This window comes from Coptis chinensis, chromosome 4, assembly GCF_015680905.1.
Source record: "Coptis chinensis isolate HL-2020 chromosome 4, ASM1568090v1, whole genome shotgun sequence".
Classification (NCBI taxonomy): domain Eukaryota; kingdom Viridiplantae; phylum Streptophyta; class Magnoliopsida; order Ranunculales; family Ranunculaceae; genus Coptis; species Coptis chinensis.
In genome coordinates, this window is record NC_141459.1 from 12,368,806 (window position 1) to 12,379,526 (window position 10,721).

Below are 10,721 nucleotides of genomic sequence, written 5' to 3' on the forward strand. Positions count from 1 at the left end.
CATTTGCTTGTATGGAAGGCATGTTGCTTTACTTTGTTCAATTAGCTTCGCGTATTATATGTCTGATTACATTTTGTAAGCGTGTGACTGTTGTTGCGACTTGTTGTGAGAGTGATATAGTCTAAACGACCTGTGAATTTGTTGACCTGTCTTGCTTGTTGTTCAGTTAAAGTGTTGTAGGTTGCACATATTTTGAGGACGCATGGAGCGTTCTATAATCTGGAGTTACTTGGGCTATAGTACGTGCATGGCACATGTAAGAATATGAGCGGTCGGGAGATATGAAATGATGGTTGCCAGGTGGCCTGCCGTTTGGCGTCTCGATGCCATTATGACTTGCCTTGGGAAGAGACGTTACTTGGGCATAAATAGAACTGTTTCAAGAAATTGAAGAGTATTTGCTCGTCTTCTTCTTCAAGTTGCTCTGTTCTTTTGGGTAGTGTTTGCATTCTTTCCTCTACTAATCACTTCATGTATGTGTTTTTGTTTCTTGATTCTTTGTTTGATCTAGAAAACTTTGTTCGTGTAGCAACTCGCTGATCGTTGGCTGTGTTTGTAGACTTTAAAATGGCTAGACGTCGTGAAAACACTGCTAGTGGTAATGAGGGGTCGAGGGAAACTTCTCCCCTAGTGATGGAGGAGATAGAATTTAGACCCCATCCCCTTGGTAACCATGGTAAGCGTAAAGCTGAGGATTCTGATGCTAGGAAAGGCAAGCGTGCGAAGGTGGAGGGATGCGGGCGACCTAGGGGGGTCGTGTTCAGGTCCTCGAGTCGTGGAGGGGGCGACGACCTGGGGCAAGATCACAATGCTGCGTCTGGCAGCTCGTCCCCGCATCTTGGTGACGTGGGGCACGACTTCTTCTACATTGGGAAGACAGGGAAGAAGCACATGGTGAAGCGTTCTGATTGTAGTTTCCATTCAGCCTCTATAGTGAGCTGTCTTTTGGAGGGACTAGTGTTAGACGGTGATAAAGACGAGCTGGAGAGTGAAAGTTTGGAAACGACCCTGAAGACCTCTGACACAGCTTGTTGTTTGGTGAGTTTTCTAGTTGTATCTTTTTATTGTGGCATGAATGAGGAATGTTAATAGTAACGTTCTCCGTGCAGTTTTTGGCGGGTATGATAGGTTGAAGCCAGAACCGTTCAAATAAGCGGTAGTGGCGATGGGTGGCGTATCGAGCTGGGCGAGGATGCATCTTTGCTTGGGAAGTCGATAAGAAGAAGTTGACGTCCCTGAGGAACAAACATCAGGACACGCTGAAGGAGAAGACTATTTTGGTTAGGGCGATGAGGGACCTGCAAAAACAGTTGGCGTCCGTGACTGAGTATGCCAAGCAGTGCCAAGTGGTGGCTCGCATCAAGCGCAGAAGGAGTATGATCGAACTTGTGAAGATCATGATGTGCTAGCGGAATTGTACGTGGAGCTACTCGAGAAGCAGGACCATGAAGCTGAAGAAACTGCCGCACTTGTCATTGCATGTGATGCGAGTCATATCCCTTCTACCAGTGTCGTTCCAAGGGACAAGCATGTTGTTGTTGATGTAGGACGATGAATTTTTAGACTTTTCTCTGTAAGTGTTAAAGTGAGTTTTTGGATATGTTATGATTTCTCCTCTCTGTAAGAAAGTGAAACAATAGAGCTGGTTTCTCAGGCTTGCCTGAGCAGTTCGCTTTTTGGTGTAGATCCTTAACGAGCTGGTTTCCACGAGAGTGGCAACTCGATGTTTTATAACACTTGTAAGAACTACTGATCTGGATTTCCTGGGTAAGCCCAGCAGATCGGTGAATTTGCGAATTGGTTTCCCGGCCTCGGGTCGGCAGTTCTATTGATGAATATGTATGGAATGCATGCTTTTGCTTATGTTTGATTGCTTGTAGCTAGTGTTTTGTTCGTGATGGTTGTAGTACATAATGGCTACAAAGCCGAGATGTAGCTTAAGAAAACGTTTTGCTTGTTAAGTATTACGCGAGAGAGCGATCTCACTGAATTAATTCTAGAAGTATAGGTCCTATACTAGTGAGAATTGGAAAGGCTATGAAGCCTGTTAGCTTAAGAGGGCGTTCTGCTCGCCGACAGTGTATTTAACCTATGAGGGCGTAATGCTCACTGAGAGCGTATTTCGCCTATGAAAGGCGTAGTGCTTACTGAGAGCATTGACAACCCGTAAAAACTCACTAGATTACTCTAACTTTATTCTTACGGTATCAATTATTTATTTCCTACTTTCACATATAGATTTATGCAATATATAGAGTACGGAATCGTTCCACTCCTAAACTACCAAGACATAAAGAAATCAATTAATCAACACAAGGGAACAATGGTGAGAGTAATATTTATAGAGGTGAATTTATACTATGAAACTAAATATATGAATTTAACTTATACTAATTTAACGAAGCAATTGAATAGGAATTGAATAAAATATAGAGAAGAATATGGAGAAGAGATTAGGGGGATTTGATTTCACTTAAATAAATTCCTAATATGCTAGTGTAGATTATTGCAATCATAACCAATTAAGATTAATTGTGATCCCTAATTATTCATGGCAATCTCTGCCAACTAATAATTAGCATGTGAGGAAGTTCAACCCATTCTCATGGAGAATCAACTAACCTACTAGAGTGAACTCTTAAATGCAATAATTCTAACTAACACATCAAGTCTTCATCCAAGCTTCATCAAACCCCTCTAATGGAGGTTTAGCTAGAATTCATTAGACTATCATTTCTAACACAAGTACAGTAAAAACAAGTCATTATTGAATAACTAATTAAACTTTCTTAATCTAAATTAACAATAGTCTAAGATTCAAACATGGATTACAATTGAAATTTAAACTAATTTAGAACTAAGATTATGAATACTAATTATCAATTTAAAACAACTAAATCTATGAATGAAAGATTGAATTCGAATTTAAATATTGAAATATAACTAAGTAATTTATTCTAAAATTCAAAACTTGTTCTCACAACTAATAAAATTGACACCTAATTAGATTAATCTATATAAACTAATTTAATCAATTAAAACAAATTCTATATTACAAAACTAAATTTTATGAACTAGAACTAGGTTTAGATCTAGATAGCTTAAGAGCTAAGCTTTTGTCTCTTGATATAGAAGAGCTAGATCCCTAAATTCGTGCATGGGCTGAAGAGTCATGTTTTGGGCCGAAAAATCGAGCCCAAAACCCAATTTGTTGAATCCAAGACTTCCCATTCTGGTCGTGTTACTGTAGCACAATTTTTCACCAATTTATACTACTCTGATCGAGTTAAGGTCAGGACCATTAGAAAGAGCTTTCTGAGCCGGCCATTTTGATATAAAATGGGCCCAAATCCGAGGTCTGAGTCCAAAGATATGGCCTTTTGAAGTTCTATTGACTTTTCTTCACCTTTCTAATCCAATTTGACTTTCACTTAACAAATTTTGACTTGGGCTTTTTAAGGGCTTTTTCTCCATGAAACTTGGGCTTTCTTCATAGAACTTTCATAGCAATCCCTTTAGCTCCGTTTCACGCCTAATTAGTAACAAATTTACATTTATTCAACTCCAAAGCCTGAAATACTCAAAAACACGTAATTAGTGATAAACCTATATTATTAATCACATAATTAGTCTAACATCATTATTGTTAAAGGGTTAAAACTACAGTTTTGGGCTCTTATCAAACCACCCCCAAACAGCATTTTGCTTGTCCTCAAGCAAATATGAGAAATTAGAATAAGTGACCAAAAATGTAGTTCTAACTAGTCTCGTTTCGCCGAGTGCGATTGCATTGACCATATGCAACAAGGCCTTAAACCACTAGGAATTTCCTAGTGGACGAGTTATAGCCTCGTGAGAGTTTTCCAGTGAAGGTACTCACAAACATCATCTATACTGTGACGACTAAGAAATAAAATTATTGTTTTCCTTATTTATGTCTCAATTATCTATACATCTCACTAGCAATGGATACAGAATAATCAAGTCGAAACCTAAGCTAATATATGCATAATAATTAATCATCTACGAATAAACAAATATACAATGAGTAATACTATGAAATGCACTAGCAGGTCCGTTTATGAAAACTCGGAATAGCGTCCTTAAGTAGGTCCTCACATAATGTCAAGACAAAAGCACTCTGATTTTTTCGCTAAAGTTTCGCTACTCCAGTGTGCAGTGGGCACACTTTACCTTACAATCTCAATGACACACAAGGAAGCCGGAGTCGATCAAACACATCTGCCACTTACTATCACACTAACCTATTCCTAATTGAGCTAGAGGTCTTTATTAGGTGTTGCGGGGATTAGGAGATGGTTTAAGAAGGAAGAAAATGGATATTCAAAAAGGACAAGTCTGAGATAATAGAGTCTTCATATTATGTAACTAGAGAAAACCTTGCTCTTTACTTTTGCTTCTACACTTTGTTTCCATCCTTAGCCATATTTTTCTTTTTCTTTGGCTTTTGACTCCTTTGATTCTATTTTTGGAGTTCTAATTCTTTATTTTATTTTATTTGGATGGAAACTTTCTTTCTTATTTGAAGCGACTAACAAATTCTTGATTTCAAAGGTCTTTCTCTTTTCTATTCTTCATCTCTATTCTCAGACTCATTCAAAGAATGGGTAGGAGGCTAATTTTTATTTTTATTTTGTTTTGTAAAAGGGTAAAGGAATTGTGGTTTATGAAAGGCTAAAGAAAGGCTCAGAGGGGCGACTAGCGAAAAATAATTTCATAAGATTTGAATTTATGGCTATATCGATCTAAAGAGGGCCTAAATTCTCGCTTAGGATATGGTATAGTGATCAAGCAAGTGGACGTGTGATTTCTCTATCCGGATTTTACTTCTCCCTTGTGTCATTTCTCAAATGTTTCACTCATATAAGGCTTTAAGCTATATTCTCACAGATTTGTAGAATAAGTACTCTAGCCTAGATTTGAAACTTACTACCAAACAATCATAGATACTCATGTAATATATTTATAGATAGGTGCAAATATTATTACCTATATATTAACCTAAGTTTCTAAAACTATTCTAATGCAAAAGCTACGTGAGACTTCTAGATTATTAAGAGCATGGAGAAAGAAAACAATACCAATATTCCTAACTGTATAACATAACTTTTTATTTATATTTTTAAAATTTTAAAATTTTTACTAGAAAACAAGTGCATATTATACATATCTATATCCTAACAGATGCCTTAATTACACGTGTTTCTTTGCCCACCCCCAAACAAAAAGCATGCTTTGTCCTCAAAGTATTTAAATAAAAAGGGTAGAAAAATACCATGGAAACGCGTGAAATTCTGGAACATCTGCAAAACAAGGTTATAACATACTAATATAGCAAATAAAACTGACACAACTTCATAAGAGTTCCACCCATTATGGGGTTAATAAGAAATAAATTGCTTGGGACATAAACAGACACTAACTGAAACAAAAAACTTACCTTATCTCCCGCTTAATCATCCTTCTAATCCTCTCCTTCTATAAAGAAATGAGGTTCCTTCGCGTCCTGCCATGCCATGATAATTTGCCAGGCTTGGTGCCATTTATCATCTACGGATGCTAACCTGTTAAGCGCCACTTGGTCGGATGGGGTGTAAGGTGCAACCTGATGAGGTTGTATCCTCCACCCTTGCCAATTCATTGCATGGAAAGATCGAATAATACAATTGGGTCTCACAATGTCGATCCCAACCCAATCCATGAAACGGGTACAAAAAATAGGGAAGAAACATAACATAATACGACAAACTAAAATAGGCATAAGAAGGTACTTATGCCTCATGCTATGGGCTCGCGCTAAACTAGAAACTAAAGTTCGGGGAAGGTCATAAAACATATGTCCCGTGGCTAAAACAAGGAAGATGCTTTTGCAAGTGGCGTCATTCACAGATTTGAAAAACGTCATTCCCCTAATATGTTTAGCATGATCCAAAACATAATAGTGCCCACGTTCATGGACAGGCTACCAAGGGCGACGTTGTATTCCCCTTGGTCCTCGATACGGAAAATTCCTGCCCCATAAGCCTCATGCAAAAACTCATAGGTGTAGACATACATATTATCTACCCAATAGCCCCATGGGTCTTGTATTTTAGTGGGCATAGCAAGTCCAAGAACAAATGCTAGCAAGAACCTGGTATTTCAGTGGGCGCGGATTGTGCTCCGGAGAATTTGGACTTACAGTGTTTTGGGTCGAATTAGGTGAATTTGGACTTACAATGTTTTGGGCGCGGGTCGCTCAACCTATGCCTGGGTAGGGCGCGGGTCACGCTCAGGGTAAATTAGATTGGCAGTGTTATGGGCACAGGTGGCGCTCCACTGAGGCGCAGGCGCCCTCCGAGGTGCTGAAATGCTGAAGTGAGAAGGAAAAAGAAGGAAAACTTGGGAGTGAAAGGTGAGAGATGAAAGTGAGAGATGTGAGTTGTGTGTGGAGAATGAATGAAGTTTATATAGGTTTTTAGTTTCAAAACGAATCGGGAAGTTGCCAAAAAGTTTTAAGGCAATTGCCGAAAACAAAAATTTCCAAAACCGAAAACGAAAACAACCATATTCTTGATTCTAAAACAAACCTAATATCTTTTAGGTTGAATTTAGGGTAGTAACTGCCTAACTCATTGATATTTCATCCTACCACAATATTTACTCATAGCCATGCCAATATCAGCAACATTCCCAACAATCATCGTAAAATTACATAATAAATTGTGGATCATATAAAAACCATGCTAAAAGAAATAATACCACCCCCAAACTATTCGGGAAGGTGGGATTAACACTAAAATCAACGCATAATTTGAAAAGAACAAAATTAAATTAAAATCGAAATTCAAATACAATTAACTACCGAATTCAAATTTAACTACTGAATTTAACAACTTAACATCCAATCTACTAAAACAATAAAACAACATCAAAACAACAAACAACAAGAAATCTAGCTACGAGGATGAGGAAGGGATAAGAATAGGAAGTTGAGTGATCAAGAATGGAAAAACCAAACACTTCATTCCCCAAACAAATTTTATAGAACGAGTTTAGAAAATTTGTTTTAAACGTCAGGTCTTTTAAAGTCGATTCCGTAGACTTAATATGGGGTCGTTTTTAAGTCGATTCCCTAGATTGTGCACACCCCTAAACAAGCAAGAAACTGGGGTGGCACAAAATAGATGATGCGTGGTCAACTATAAACTAATAGTTGAAAGAGTTGGGGGTCTAGCCATAAAAACATGATACTAAATGCACCTCCAAACAAAATAAAGTTGTATAATTGGAAGCAATCATGTAGAAGAATGAAAGAAAACTTATGCAACCCATCAAAGAACATATGCAAACCATCATGTTATAGCTGCATTAAAAAGTTGGAATGACCCAAAAGATAAATTAGCAATACTTTAGGTGACAAAGGAATAAAGTATGGATCCTGATGTCTTTCATGAAGCTCAGATGAGGAAAAATAAGACAAACTAGGTGTCTTGCTACACTCGGTCAAAGCTTGGTTCTCAACTACAAGAATGGTGTACTCATGGGATTGTGTGCTAGGCAAACACTCTTCACTGTGAGGGTTGAAAAAATTATAGAGGGTCTCTGAGGCAATTGGCTCAAGGGCAAAATCGAGGTTCCTTTGAAATGGTGGGTGAATGGATGGCTTAGTTTGGTCGATGGTTGGATTATAGGAGGTGGTAACTTCGTGGATGGTGGTCGGTTAGTGGTTCATCGGTTGGTGGATCCTCACACGCTCTTAAGAAATCATAGAAGTCTTCATCTAGCTTAGTTGAATCCAGAAGTTGTGGTTCGTGGCTTTATCTTTAAGAAATTCATCTATTTCTTCCATTGTTATTTTCTCACCGCCAAACTAAATTGAGATTCACATTGTGATAAAGAAGTTACTTCTTTTAATTCCCTACACATGACCTTGTTCATGCCTTATATTATAATTGTTAATCTCTATTTCCTCACCCTTTTCCTCTAAAACACTATAAGTATCCTCAATGGCATTGTAGTAGCCATATAGAGGGATGTATCACATAAATCTTGGGCCAAGATCTACGCCCGCATCAGTAGGTGTATGGGGCCCAGAAAATGGGCCCAAGACCAAACTATGCCCTAGGAGTAACCCTAAAAGAGGGATATAAAAAAGGAGGAGATGAGGAGAGAGAGAAGAGGGGGTGCGGAATGGAGGCGGGGGGCGAGGAGTGAGAGGTGAACTACGGCTTGATCCCGAAAGTGGTACGTGGGCAACCTAATTGGTGCAACCGATCTAAAAGAGAGTGAGAGTACGAAAATTAGGAGGTCGCGGTATTGTGGTGCGACAAATGGCTTACCCCCTGTGGGGACCGAAAGTAGATTAGTAGATAAGGAGGTAAATAAATGGAGAAAAATGGGAACCCTAATAACTCGTTCTTCTCGGATCCGCATCGAGGGAAAAGAAAGTGGATGGGGAAACATGACAGCAGAATAGCTGATGAACACATTGAGGGAAGTAGATTGGTCGTCACCGCCACGTCCACTAACTAAATTCTTCTCCAGATTTACTTTATCTCGTTCTATTTCTAGATGGATCAGCCGTCCCCAAATGCAATCTTTAATATTATTGGACTAGTTACTTCATCATGGTCATCTTTATCCTTTGAATTGCGTTCTTGAGAAGGCCGATGGCTATTATCTGCCGTCTCTATCAGAGGAGGATATTTTATTACATCAACAAAGATCCCCTTCGAGAAGTCTTTGAGGGGAAGAGGAGCTATGTTGTGTTTATATACCTTCCAACCACTTCTACATTGGAGACATTTTCCTTGTTCACTCAAATGATTTAGAGTCCGAGTTTATCCGTTCGCGAAGAAGGAATTGAAATTACACCGGGAAGCCACTCACCGCGAGAACTTCAAACTTACGAAGAAGGTAACACACCACCGCCCCTCACGCTGAATTTTGATCTTGCTAGGAGAGTTTCTTTGTATGCACGATTGAAAAAAGTGATCATATTGGCGTGTGGGTTATGAAAGACAAATGGGTGTGTGGAGATGGGGTGTAAAGTTTTGATGAGATGCCCGAGAGGAATGTTGTTACTTGACCGCGATAATAACGGGACTAGTTCGGGGTGGGTGTTATAAAGAATCCCTGTTGTATTTTTCAGAAATGTGGGGATCAGATGATGTACAGTGTGATTCGTATACATTTGCTAGTGCATTGAAGGCTTGTGCTGATTCATGTGACTGGAAGTCTGGTGTGGAGAATTGGACTATGGAGTGCGTTTGTTTGAAAGAATGAAGATTCATGACGTGGTTTCATGGACAATGATTATATCGTCTTATGTTCAAATAGGACGAGAGGAGCTTGCAGTCTGAACATTTGTTAGGATGGGGAGTCGGTGTTTGTCCTAATGAGTTCACTTTTGCCTCAATCATTTCTGCCTGTGCAAACCTTTGTGAGAGTTTATTGGGGTGAGCAGCAGTTACATTAGCATGTCATACGTAGGTTTAGAATATTCTTTGTCGGTTGCAAATGCCATAATGACTATGTATTCAAAATGTGGGCGTGTAAGATCTAGTTCAATGGTATTTAATGGGATGGTAAGAAGGGATATTGTGTCATGGACTACAATAATAATAGCAGGTGTTCCCAGGATGGCCATTGTGAAGAAGCCTTTGACTATTATTCAAGGATGAGGGGTGAAGGACGAAACCGAATGAGTTTAGTCTCTCGCTTATTGAGTGTCGTGAAAATATGGCTATTCTTGAGCAAGGGAAGCAATTACATGCTCATATACCGTTGATTGGGCTAGAAAATGATCTAATGATTCACAGTGCATTGATTAATATGTATTGCAAATGTGGGAGTGTACAAGAGGCTTCAAGGATCTTTAATCTTTGTGGAAAATGACAAGATGTTGTGGTCGTGGGACAGCTATGATTAATGGTTACGCTGAACATGGACATTGTAAAGAAGCAATTGATTTGTTTGAGAAGACGTTGAGGGTGGGCATGAGACCTGATGATGTGACCTTCATTGGTGTTCTAGGTGCATGTAGCCATGCGGGACTAATTGATCTCGGTTTCCACTATTTCAACTTGATGAGTAGGAAATATCATATTAATCCCGAAAGAACACTATGGCTGCATGATTGATCTCCTCTACCGACTATTTGGGCGACTAAAAGGCGAGCAAAATGATACATGGAATGCCATATAAAAAGGATGACGTTGTTTGGTCGTCCTTGCTCACAGCATGTAGAGCCCGTGGTGATATTGAACGTGGAAGACGTGCAGCAGAGCACCTTCTAGAATTGAATCCAAATTGTGCAGTGACTTATATTACCTTATGTAACATTTAGTCCGCGAAAGGGGAGTGGAAGGATGCAGCAGATATGAGAAAACGAATGAGGTCAAAGGGGGTTGTAAAGGAGCCAGGGTGGTCTTGGATTAAGGTCAAGGTTACGAAGATTTAGAAAAGAAAGAGTTTAAGCAGATTCTCATTGATGGAATTGCGATGGGGGTCCTTCGAGGACGCAGTTGTCCACATTGGCAGCCTAATTTCTCCTAGAAGCCTTACTGGTACAGATGTGTAATTCTTATGGTCGAGACGTGGTCAACATGAAATGAGAGCCGCAGCTATGTTTTAAGTTTCAGCTTGATGATGCCGGGTGGGTGGCACGGAATTGATTCTAAAAAGCAAAAGAAAGGGTGTGGATTGATCAAATACAT

General features: G+C 39.2%; 1 pseudogene; it reads left to right on the top strand.

Annotated features, from left to right (window-relative positions):
• Positions 1–567: 567 nt before the first annotated feature.
• LOC147501934 (putative pentatricopeptide repeat-containing protein At3g47840) lies at positions 568–10,509 on the top strand (annotated as a pseudogene).
• The last annotated feature ends 212 nt before the right edge of the window (positions 10,510–10,721 follow it).